The sequence below is a fragment of the Lithobates pipiens genome, unplaced genomic scaffold, assembly GCF_037356315.1.
Source record: "Lithobates pipiens isolate NorthernLeopardFrog02 unplaced genomic scaffold, aLitPip1_a1.2 Scaffold_8, whole genome shotgun sequence".
NCBI lineage: Eukaryota > Metazoa > Chordata > Amphibia > Anura > Ranidae > Lithobates > Lithobates pipiens.
In genome coordinates this window covers 253,070,896-253,082,264 of record NW_027507903.1, presented here as the reverse complement: position 1 = coordinate 253,082,264, position 11,369 = coordinate 253,070,896, and positions in this window count along the sequence as shown.

The window sequence follows — 11,369 nt, the reverse complement described above, 5'->3', positions numbered from 1 at the left end:
ATATATATATATATATATATATATATATATATATATATATATTTCTTTATATCTATATGTCTATATCTAAAAATATGAAACAGTACTTATTAGCAAATAATTACATTAATTGATAATTAATTACTAATCATAATGATTTAATATGTAGAGAGATACTGTATTTTTATATTGGGGGGTCACCTCTATATATACATAACGGGGTCACCTCTATATATACACATAGTGGAGTAACCTCTATATATACACATAGTGGTGTCCCTGGATGGAGGCGAGAAGGTGAGGAGTTAGGACCCATCGGTCCCCATTAGGTAGCTCCACCCTCTCTAATAGTCCTGATCACCAATGTCACCAGGATAGAAAGTGATGAAAGATCAACCAGATCAGGAACAGAGGGGAAATCTTCTAATGGGGACATGGCTTTTACTGTCTAGGAGGGGGCTGGGCTCACTTTCAGGAGATTTCTTCTCACTTTTGTCTAGAACGGGAAATAAAGGAAAATCTCTCCATTGGGACACAAATGACAATAAAAAAAAAAACTGACAGGGGTTCTACCATTCCCTTCTCCACCCAAAATGGGGAGCAAGTTTTGGGTTTAGGATTTCAATTTGGGAAATATTTGTCACAATATACATTATAAAATCTATATCACAACAGTGGTATATACATTATGTGCAATGTATACTGGAAGTAGGCTCAGACATGGATTCAACAGGACAATTTAGTCCACGCCCCAATCATTTGCGCCATATTTTGTAGCCACATCCACATCTATTGTTAGTACATTTGGCACCATGTCTCACTGTATACAGTTTAAGACGATACATCATTATGAACATGTTGGCGGTAGAGCAGTGGTTTCTGTGCATTTGGGAGGAGATCCTGCCCCCTCCTGTATGCGTATAAAAAAAATTACATTTCAAGTGGGATGTTGTATTGAAATTCTGTGCCCCAACTGTGATCAAAGAGTACTGGCATGATCCTATTGACCTTTATGGGCAAACTTGGGATGATCAAATCCAACCAAGGCTGCAGCATCTGTACCACCCTCTCTGGCTGCCATAGTAGGATTTACTGTAGGTGGGCTGCCGGAGGTGGTAAAAATGCAGATCAACCTCTTTTTTTATTGGGGACCCAGCAGTTTTAAGTGGTTTGACTTTGACCTCTAACTGCCTCTTTTGCTGGACAGCTTAGTCTGATAAAAGAACTTGAATAACAACAGACTTACAGGCAGGATTACCAGGCAATAAAGCTGTGTTTTGGGGGGGACCCCAAAAAATAAATAGAATATCATACCAGTGACTGACTACATCATAGATGTCATTTTTTATTTTGCCCAGAGTTCCACTTCAAGTATGGGAATTCAGGGGGGAAATGCTGTTAGAGATGTCATGGGGACTATTTCACTTACACTTGTTCTGACATAGAAAGCCAGGCACTGAGAATGGACCACCCGGGGCAGAGAATATTGTCCATGTATATATAGAGTCCCCACAAAGCGTAACACGTAACACCAGATTATTTCCATAACACTCACTCATGACACTCACTTAAATATAATGGTCCATCTAAATGTGCACAGACTTCCTGTAAGATCGATCAATGACGTGTAAAGATCAAGAAAAAAAATGACTGTTTTCTTCTCTCTCTAGGACAAAACGATGAATGTCTCAACATCAGACAGCCTTATATCTGGGTTCCGTACATCAGTAAGGCTGAACTGGATAAAAAGATGGAGGACAAACAAACGCAAACAACTCCATCAAGAAATTATGACCAGAAGACTGTACAGGCCTCAACTATGGAGGACAAAGACATACAAGTCACTCCATCCACCGATGAGGACCAGAAGACTGTACAGACGGTGTCTATGGAGGACAAGACCATACAAGTCACTCCATCCACCGATGAAGACCAGAAGACAGCACAGGCTGCCACTATGGAGGACAAAGAAACACAAGTCACTCCATCAACCACTGAGGACCAGAAGATTATACAGGCCTCAACTATGGAGGACATAGGAATACAAGTCACTCTATCCATCAACGAGGACCAGAAAACTGTACAGACGGTGTCTATGGAGGACAAGAACATACAAGTCACTCCATCCACCGATGAAGACCAGAAGACAGCACAGGCTGCCACTATGGAGGACAAAGAAACACAAGTCACTCCATCAACCACTGAGGACCAAAAGATTATACAGGCCTCAACTATGGAGGACATAGGAATACAAGTCACTCCATCCACCAATGAGGACCAGAAAACTGTACAGACGGTGTCTATGGAGGACAAGAACATACAAGTCACTTCATCCACCGATGAAGACCAGAAGACAGCACAGGCTGCCACTATGGAGGACAAAGAAACACAAGTCACTCCATCAACCACTGAGGACCAAAAGATTATACAGGCCTCAACTATGGAGGACATAGGAATACAAGTCACTCCATCCACCAATGAGGACCAGAAAACTGTACAGACGGTGTCTATGGAGGACAAGAACATACAAGTCACTCCATCCACCGATGAAGACCAGAAGACAGCACAGGCTGCAACTATGGAGGACAAAGAAACACAAGTCACTCCATCAACCACTGAGAAACAGAAGACTGTACAGGCGGTGTCTATGGAGAACAAAAACATACAAGTCACTCCATCCACCGATGAGGACCAGAAGACTATACAGACGGTGTCTATGGAGGACAAGAACATAAAAGTCACTGCATCCACCAATGAAGACCAGAAGACTATACAGGCTGCAGCTATGGAGGACAAAGAAAGACAAGTCACTCCATCAAGCAGCAAGGACCAGAAGACTGCAGAGGCCACATCTATGAAGGGCAAAGAAACACAAGTTACTCCATCAACCAAGGACATCAAAATTGAAATCAGAAATAAGAAAAAAAATAAAAAGAAAAAAAAGAAAAAAAAATCTTCATCCATCAGTAGCACAAACCATGAGATGGCCTCACCAATCCCATGCGCCAGTGCCATCAAAGACCAGTCATGCGTACTCTCCTTTCAAAAGATGACCTACCATAGAATACTTGGAGAGGGATCCTATGGGAGTGTGCTGTTAGCCTCTCATCCTGATATTGACCAGAACCTGGCGGTTAAAATTGTGGAAAAGAAAGGCATACTTAAAGCTGATGAGTGCGAGATTATTTTCACAGAACGTGACGTGCTGAAGGCAGCCAGCGAGAGTCCATTTATTACACGTCTATTTGGAACGTTCCAGACAAAGGTAAGTCTTTTCTCCTTCCAATTTCTTCACCTCTTTCCTGTACTGCACTCCACTACTGATCCAGACCCCCTAAAATTGTTCTGCAAATGGTGACTTTTTTGGGAGCTGAAATTTACACAAGGCTAAGCATCCCCCTTCCGCCTCATATGACGGTCTTCACACCTGTCAAATAGTGCCTTAGGCACAGAGTGCTGAATTGTGAGAGGCGGAAGGGAGCTTCACTTGTGTCCCACACCAGGTTTTTCCTGAGGGGTCCGGCTGTAGTGGGTGGAAAGCAGTATGGGGAAGAGCAGAACTCTAGAGTACCTCCTACAAGCCTAGAGGTTGGTTAGGTAAACTGTACAGAGAAGAGGTTTTATTTTAAAAACTCATTTTAGGAAACTGCCATTGCTGGCCTGCTTTTTGAAATGACTACCTGGTTGCTTCCGATATCAAAACTTTGAGTCACTTAGAAAAAAGTCTGCAGCTAGCAATACAGGAGAAGTCAGGGCTTCTGATCTACATGGGGCTTCCAGGATGGTGAACCAAATAATTAATTCATTCGATCACCAGAACAGCCAGACAAAGCTAGCATTGCAATAAGGACAGTCTAGCAATGACGATCTTCATAGTTTCTCTGTCCAGTTTTCCTAACTTGTGTGTGTGTCTCTGTCTATTACAAAATGAAATCCTGCATGTCTATAATGTAAACTTTACCTCTTATTTTTACACAGAATAATCTCGTCTTTGTCATGGAAGGCCTGAGCAGAGGGGATCTCTTTGACACCGTGATTTCAGGTCCATATCCCAAGGACACCATCAGGTAAGATCAATAACCGGGCCACTCTGGAGTGGGGGGTTACCGACCATTGAGGAAATGGCAGTGATGTGATCACCCCCTTCACCTGAGCCCTGACCATCCACACCTCTATGTACTATAGGGGGGGAGTCATTTCATCTTTAGATTTAATTGGTCTGCAATGATTTGGGATGCTAATTCATATATCTCTTTCCCCATCAGATACTTCATAGCAGAAATGATCTGTGGTCTGCAGTTTCTGCATTCTAGGGAGATAATCCACAGAGACATCAAGCCTGAAAATATCCTCTTGGATGATGACGGCCACATCAAAATCACTGATTTTGGCATGTCAGTTACTGGAGTCACAGAGTCCAAGAGGATTAAAGGACAATGCGGGACACCAACGTACACGGCGCCAGAGGTAAGATACGTGCTAACCACCTTATATTAGATCTAATTGTAATGTTTGTTATTATGGGATATAGAGATACAATAAAGGGGGCTCACTTTTCAATAAATGAAGAATTTCTCCACTGGTACTCTGTTTGCTTTCAATGGGTTTTCAGACTGGAACTATGTCCCCAACAAAAGGTGGGAATTTCTGAGACATTAAGGTCAGGTGTTGATAGCAGGCTCTGTTTGGCCCCATTCACACATACAAATGGGATAAAAGCTTCAGGGATTGTCCACCTGCTGGACTCCTTCTCGTTAACATGATGAGCGTTTGTGAACATTGAGCTATTGGGGTCAGTGTACCTCTATCTGCCCCTTTAAAAAGGACTATTAAAGTGTAGGCAAAACCTTTTTCTTTTTGTTTTGGTAAGAGCAGGGAAGGGTTTGATCCTCTGACAGTTTTACATAGGTGTCCCCATTGGGACCCCATCTGTTTGTACTGGTGACCACTGTCATTGAGAAGAAAAGTAAGATCCAAAGTTTTAGAGTTTTCCCCAGAACATGAGGTGAGGAGAAACCTTCAATGGGGAAGCCTGTTCTGGGGGAAAATTCTTTAAGAGAGAAATTTCCCTCAATTTGGGAGACTTCAACCAATTTTAATTTGTATCTCTGGGAGACCCAAGGTCCCACAATTCACAAGCTCCGCCTTACTTTAATGTCTTTTGAGCACAATTTTAGGACTCCTGGTAGGCTTCATATGTCACATATACTAGCATGGAGTCATCTCTGTCCTCCGTCTGGCCTAACAATGAGCTTATTTATTTATCTTTCTCTCCATTATGTTTTTACAGATCCTTCAAAATTTGCCATACTTTGGCATGGTCGACTATTATGCATTGGGAATAATAGTATATTGTATGGCAGTCGGCAGACATCCATTTCTTAGTGGCAAAGAGTCCTTAAAGGAAGAATTGAAGATAGTGACCACCGTGGAACCGGATTATCCAAAAGACATGGACCCTACCCTCTGCGACATCATAAAGACTGTAAGTATACATAGAGGTTTTATATCTTTTAAGGGACAAAGTCCTTTCCAGGTTACATATATCTTATTAGGATTTTAGAAGACACATTAGAAATTTCATTTTTACCTGCACACATCTATTGAAGTCATAGCAGTACTTTCAGCAAGCTGACTGCTTAACCACTTAATAACCGCCCTATAGCCGAATGGCGGCTTCAGGGCGGTTTCTTAACTCTGGGAGGCCATCATATGACGGCCTCCCAGAATTCCGCTCTCGCGCGCCCCTGGGGTGCGCACTTGAGAGCATCCGTGACCGCCGGGTCCGCATCACGGATCACGGTAAACAGCCGCTCATAGCGGCCGTTTACCACGTGATCGCTCCGTCAAATGACGGAGTGATCACTTGTAAACAAACCGGCGTCATGTTATGACGCCGGTTCCTCCCTCCCCCTCTCTGTACCGATCGGAACAGCGGAGGGGGAAGAGATCGGTGTCAGCAGCGATGTGGGCTGCATCTGCAGTGCCCACATCGCTGCTCACCGAAAATTAACCCTGCAATAACCCTGCAATAACTCTGCAATAACCCTGCAATAACTCTGCAATGATTTTTACATGTAGGAGAGAAATGTCAGAATTGTCCTGGGTGCTCCAGAACGCCTGATGGCGCTCCCTGCATGTTGGGCCTCTGTATGTGGCCACACTGTGTAAAAGTCTCACACATGTGGTATCGCCGTACTCGGGAGTAATAGCAGAATGTGTTTTGGGGTGTAATTTGTGGTATGCATATGCTGTGTGAGAAATAAACTGATAATATGACAATTTTGTGAAAAAAATAAAAAAAATCTTGATTTTGCAAAGAATTGTGGGAAAAAATGACAACTTCAAAAAACTCATCATGCCTCTTACTAAATACCTTGGAATGTCTTCTTTCCAAAAAGGGGTCATTTGGGGAGTATTTGTACTTTTCTGGCATGTTAGAGCGGGTTCACACAGCGGGCGATGCGAGGCAACATGACTCGCCTCGCCTCGCTCTCGCAAGTCGCCCCCGTTCTGTACAATGGAACCGTTCTGAGAGGAGCGACTCGAGTCGCTCCGACTCAGAAAAAAGGTTCCTGTACTACTTTTGGGCGACCTCGGGGCGACTTGCATTGACTTCTATACAGAAGTCATTTGCAAGTCGCCGCTGAGGCCGCGGCAGGTCGCGGCGAGGCAAGTCGGAGTCGCCTCGCCTCGCCTGCAGTGTGAACCGGCCCTTAGGGTCTCAAGAATTGAAATAGGCCGTCAGTACTTCAGGTGTGATCAATTTTCAGATATTGGCACCACAGCTTGTGGACTCTATAACTTTCACAAAGACCAAATAATATCCACCAATTTGTACTTATTTTTACCAAAGATATGTAGTGGTATAAATTTTGGCCAAAATTTATGAAGAAAAAATTACTAATCTGCTAAATTTTATAACAGAAATGAAGAAAAATTCATTTTTTTACAGAATTTTCTGTATTTTTTCTTTTATAGCACAAAAAATTAAAAAACCCAGCGGTGATTAAATACCACCAAAAGAAAGCTCCGTTTGTGTGAAAAAAAGGACAAAAATGTCATATAGGTCCAGTGTTGCATGACTGAGTAATTGTCATTCAAAATGTGAGAGCACCGAAAGCTGAAAATTGGTCTGGTTATTAAGGGTGTTTAAGTGCCCAGTGGTCAAGTGGTTAATGGAAGGATCTGTCTTCACCTGTCATAAGGAAAGCAGTAGCGCCTGTGTCCCTTGTGATGTCCGGTGAATGTCCAGTGAATTCAATTTCTGGGGACATTCCATATACAGACAGCATATATGATGGGGCTGCCATCATCATAAGAGTGATATAAGAAATGTGTAACTGTCAGAATTAAATATTAAAAGGGGAGTTCTATTGTTCAGAGATTGTTCATGTTATTTCAGTGTTTCTTATTATATTCTTTTGCTTTTCACAGTTTCTATGTAAAGATCAAGAGAAGCGGATGAGGCTAGTAAGCAACATCCGAAGACACCCCTTCTTACGGAAGGTGGACTGGAAGGAGACAGAGCAACGGAAATCACCGCCACCATTTCCATCAGCAGATGTAAGTATACAAATAAGGGAGGAGCAGGGCAGCCATCAGAAATTGTGGGGCCCCTTACACAGCTTTAGGCCTGGGCCCTCCCCCTGAGTCTGACCACCAACATTCTCCAGGGTCCCGCCACTGGCTGTCGCACTGAATCTGCCCACTAGCCATCCCACCAAGTCCTTTAGTGCCTCAGCCCCTCTCACACATGTAGGCTCTGAGCCCCTCTTACACCTGTACACTCTGAGCTCCCCTCACACCTGTACGCTCTGAGCTCCCCTCACACCTGTACGCTCTGAGCTCCCCTCACACCTGTACTCTCTCAGCCCTACCTCACACCTGTACTCTCTCAGCCCTACCTCACACCTGTACGCTCTGAGCTCACCTCACACCTGTATGCTCTGAGCTCACCTCACACCTGTACTCTCTGAGCTTGTCTCACACCTGTACTCTCTCAGCCCTACCTCACACCTGTACGCTCTGAGCTCACCTCACACCTGTACTCTCTCAGCCCTACCTCACACCTGTACGCTCTGAGCTCACCTCACACCTGTATGCTCTGAGCTCACCTCACACCTGTACTCTCTGAGCTCACCTCACACCTGTACTCTCTGAGCTCACCTCACACCTGTACGCTCTGAGCTCACCTCACACCTGTACTCTCTGAGCTCACCTCACACCTGTATGCTCTCTGAGCTCACCTCACACCTGTACTCTCTGAGCTCACCTCACACCTGTACTCTCTGAGCTCACCTCACACCTGTACTCTCTGAGCTCACCTCACACCTGTACTCTCTGAGCTCACCTCACACCTGTATGCTCTCTGAGCTCACCTCACACCTGTACTCTCTGAGCCCCTCTTACACCTGTACGCTCTTAGCCCCTCTTACACCTGTACGCTCTGAGCTCCCATCACAAGTGTGCGCTCTGAGCTCCCCTCACACCTGTACTCTCTGAGCCCCTCTCACACCTGTATTTTCTGAGCTCCCCTCACACCTGTACGCTCTGAGCTCCCCTCACACCTGTACGCTCTGAGCCCCTCTTACACCTGTACGCTCTGACCTCCCCTCACACCTGTACGCTCTGAGCTCCCCTCACACCTGTATGCTCTGAGCCCCTCTCACACCTGTACGCACTGAGCTACCCTCACACCTGTATGCTCTGAGCTCCCCTGAGCTACCCTCACACCTGTATGCTCTGAGCTCCCCTCACACCTGTACTCTCTGAGCTCCCCTCACACCTGTACACTCTGAGCTCCCCTCACACCTGTACGCTCTAAGCTCCGCTCCCACCTGTACGCTCTGAGCCCCCCCCTCTCACACCTGTACGCTCTGAGCACCCCTCACACCTGTACGCTCGGAGCCCCCCTCACATCTGTACACTCTGAGCCCCTCTCACACCTGTACGCTCTGAGCTCCCCTCACACCTGTATGCTCTGAGCCCCTCTCACACCTGTACGCACTGAGCTCCCCTCACACCTGTATGTTCTGAGCTCCTCTCACACCTGTACGCTCTGAGCCTGTTTTACACCGGTATGCTCTGAGCTCCCCTCACACCTGTACGCTCTGAGCCCTTCTTACACCTGTATGCTCTGAGCCCCTCTCACACCTGTACGCTCTGAGCCCCCCTTACATCTGTATGCTCTGAGCTCCCCCCACACCTATACAGTCTGAGCCCCCCTCACACCTGTAAGCTCTGAACTCCCCTCACACCTGTACATTCTAAGTCCCCTCACACCTGTACGTTCTAAGCCCCCCTCACATCTGTACGCTCTGAGCTCCCCTCATACCTGTACGCTCTGAGCCCCCCTCACATCTGTACGCTCTGAGCTCCCCTCAAACCTGTATGCTCTGAGCCCCCCCTCACACCTGTAGGCTCTGAGCCCCCCTTACACCTGTAAGCTCTGAGCTCCCCTCACACCTGTACGGTCTGAGCCCCCTCACACCTATATGCTCTGAGCTCCCCTCACACCTATATGCTCTGAGCCCCCCTCACACCTGTACGTTCGAAGCCCCCCTCACACCTGTACGTTCTAAGCTCCCCTCACACCTGTACGCTCTGAGTTTCCCTCACACCTTTATTCTCTGAGCCCCCTCACACCTGTATTCTCTGAGCCCTCTCACACCTGTATGTTCTAAGCCAGACTCGCACCTGTACGCTCTGAGCCCCCCTCACAACTGTATGCTCTGAGCTCCCCTCACACCTGTACGCTCTGAGCTCCCCTTACACCTGTACAGTCTGAGCCCCCTCACACCTGTACGCTCTGAGCCCCCCTCACACCTGTACACTCTGAGCCCCGCTCACACCTGTACGTTCTAAGCCCCCTCACACCTGTACGTTCTAATCCCCCCTCACACCTGTACATTCTAAGCCCCCCTCACACCTGTACGCTCTGAGCCCCCTCACACCTGTACATTCTAAGCCCCCACACCTGTACGTTCTAAGATAGCCTCACACCTGTACGCTCTGAGCACCCCTCACACCTGTATGCTCTGAGCCCCCTCACACCTGTATGCTCTGAGCCCCCCACACACCTGTACGCTCTGAGCCCCCCTCACACCTGTACGTTCTAAGCCCCCCTCACACCTGTATACTCTGAGCCCCCCCCACACCTGTACGCTCTGAGCTGCCCTCACACCTGACAGAGTAGCAGCCTTCCGACTTGCACGCATAGAGGAGCATCACTGAAGCTCCTCTGCACCCGACCCTGCCTTCTCATATCCCTGCCAGTCGGTTGGGCCCTTCCAGACGCTGCGGCCCCTTACAAGTGTATGGGCTGTACCCCCCTGATGGCGGCCCTCGGGAGATTTATAGGTATTTTTTTTCTGAATAAATCAGAAGCATTGACAAAACTTTTCTCTTTTCAGATTCCTGAGGAAGATCCTGGGGAAGATGACACAGCGGATGCATTCATTAAACGTGTAGAAAAAGACTATAGGAAGCCAATAGAGCCAGAGAAGCAGAAGAAATTCTATGGCTTCAGCTACGTGAGTGAGCATCTGAAGCAGTAGCCAGTGGCCTCATCACCACCATAGAGAGGCAGTAACATCAACGTACAGCCTCATCACCACCATCGGAGAGGCAGGATCCTCACCGTAGAGCCTCATCACCACCATCAAGGAGCCAGGATCCTCACTGTAGAGCCTCATCACCACCATCAGAGAGCCACGATCTTCACCGTAGAGCCTCATCACCACCATCACCACCATCGGAGAGGCAGGATCATCAATGTAGAGCCTCAGATCATTAAAGTCTGAAGGATCTACAATCATCTAATTTGACATTTATTTTTCAGGGACAAACATCGACTTTTCAAGGTCCCAATGATATAGGTAGGAAGATACATTTTATTTATCATCTACAGATGACAAGACATAAATACATTGTGACAACGACCATTGACTTTCCTATTACCAAAACCTCCAGAGAATCTGGTTGTGTCACAGATCAGACCACTCATCACATGTACTCTGACTGCTGCATGATAGAGGCGTATGATGGCACACGTGACATGGGCATGCGTACTGTGTATTCATAGAGCAGCCACAATCCAGAAGGCCATCCAGAGAGAAGCCTGATCTCATGCTCCACCCCCAGGGAACAACCCGCTCAGACCACTCTCAAAGAGTCAGGACATGTGGAGGAGGAGCAGGTTATAGGGGAGGAGTCCAACTGGCATATAATTGGGAAAAAAAACAGGAGTGTCACTCTTCTTAAACCACTAAGGGCTCCTTCACACCTGCCATTTTAGCATGCGGCAATGGCGTATTTTCCATGGCTGCAAAGTGTGCAGTGCACATGGGCCCCACGGGGGGGTGGGGTCCATTGTGTTTTGACCTACA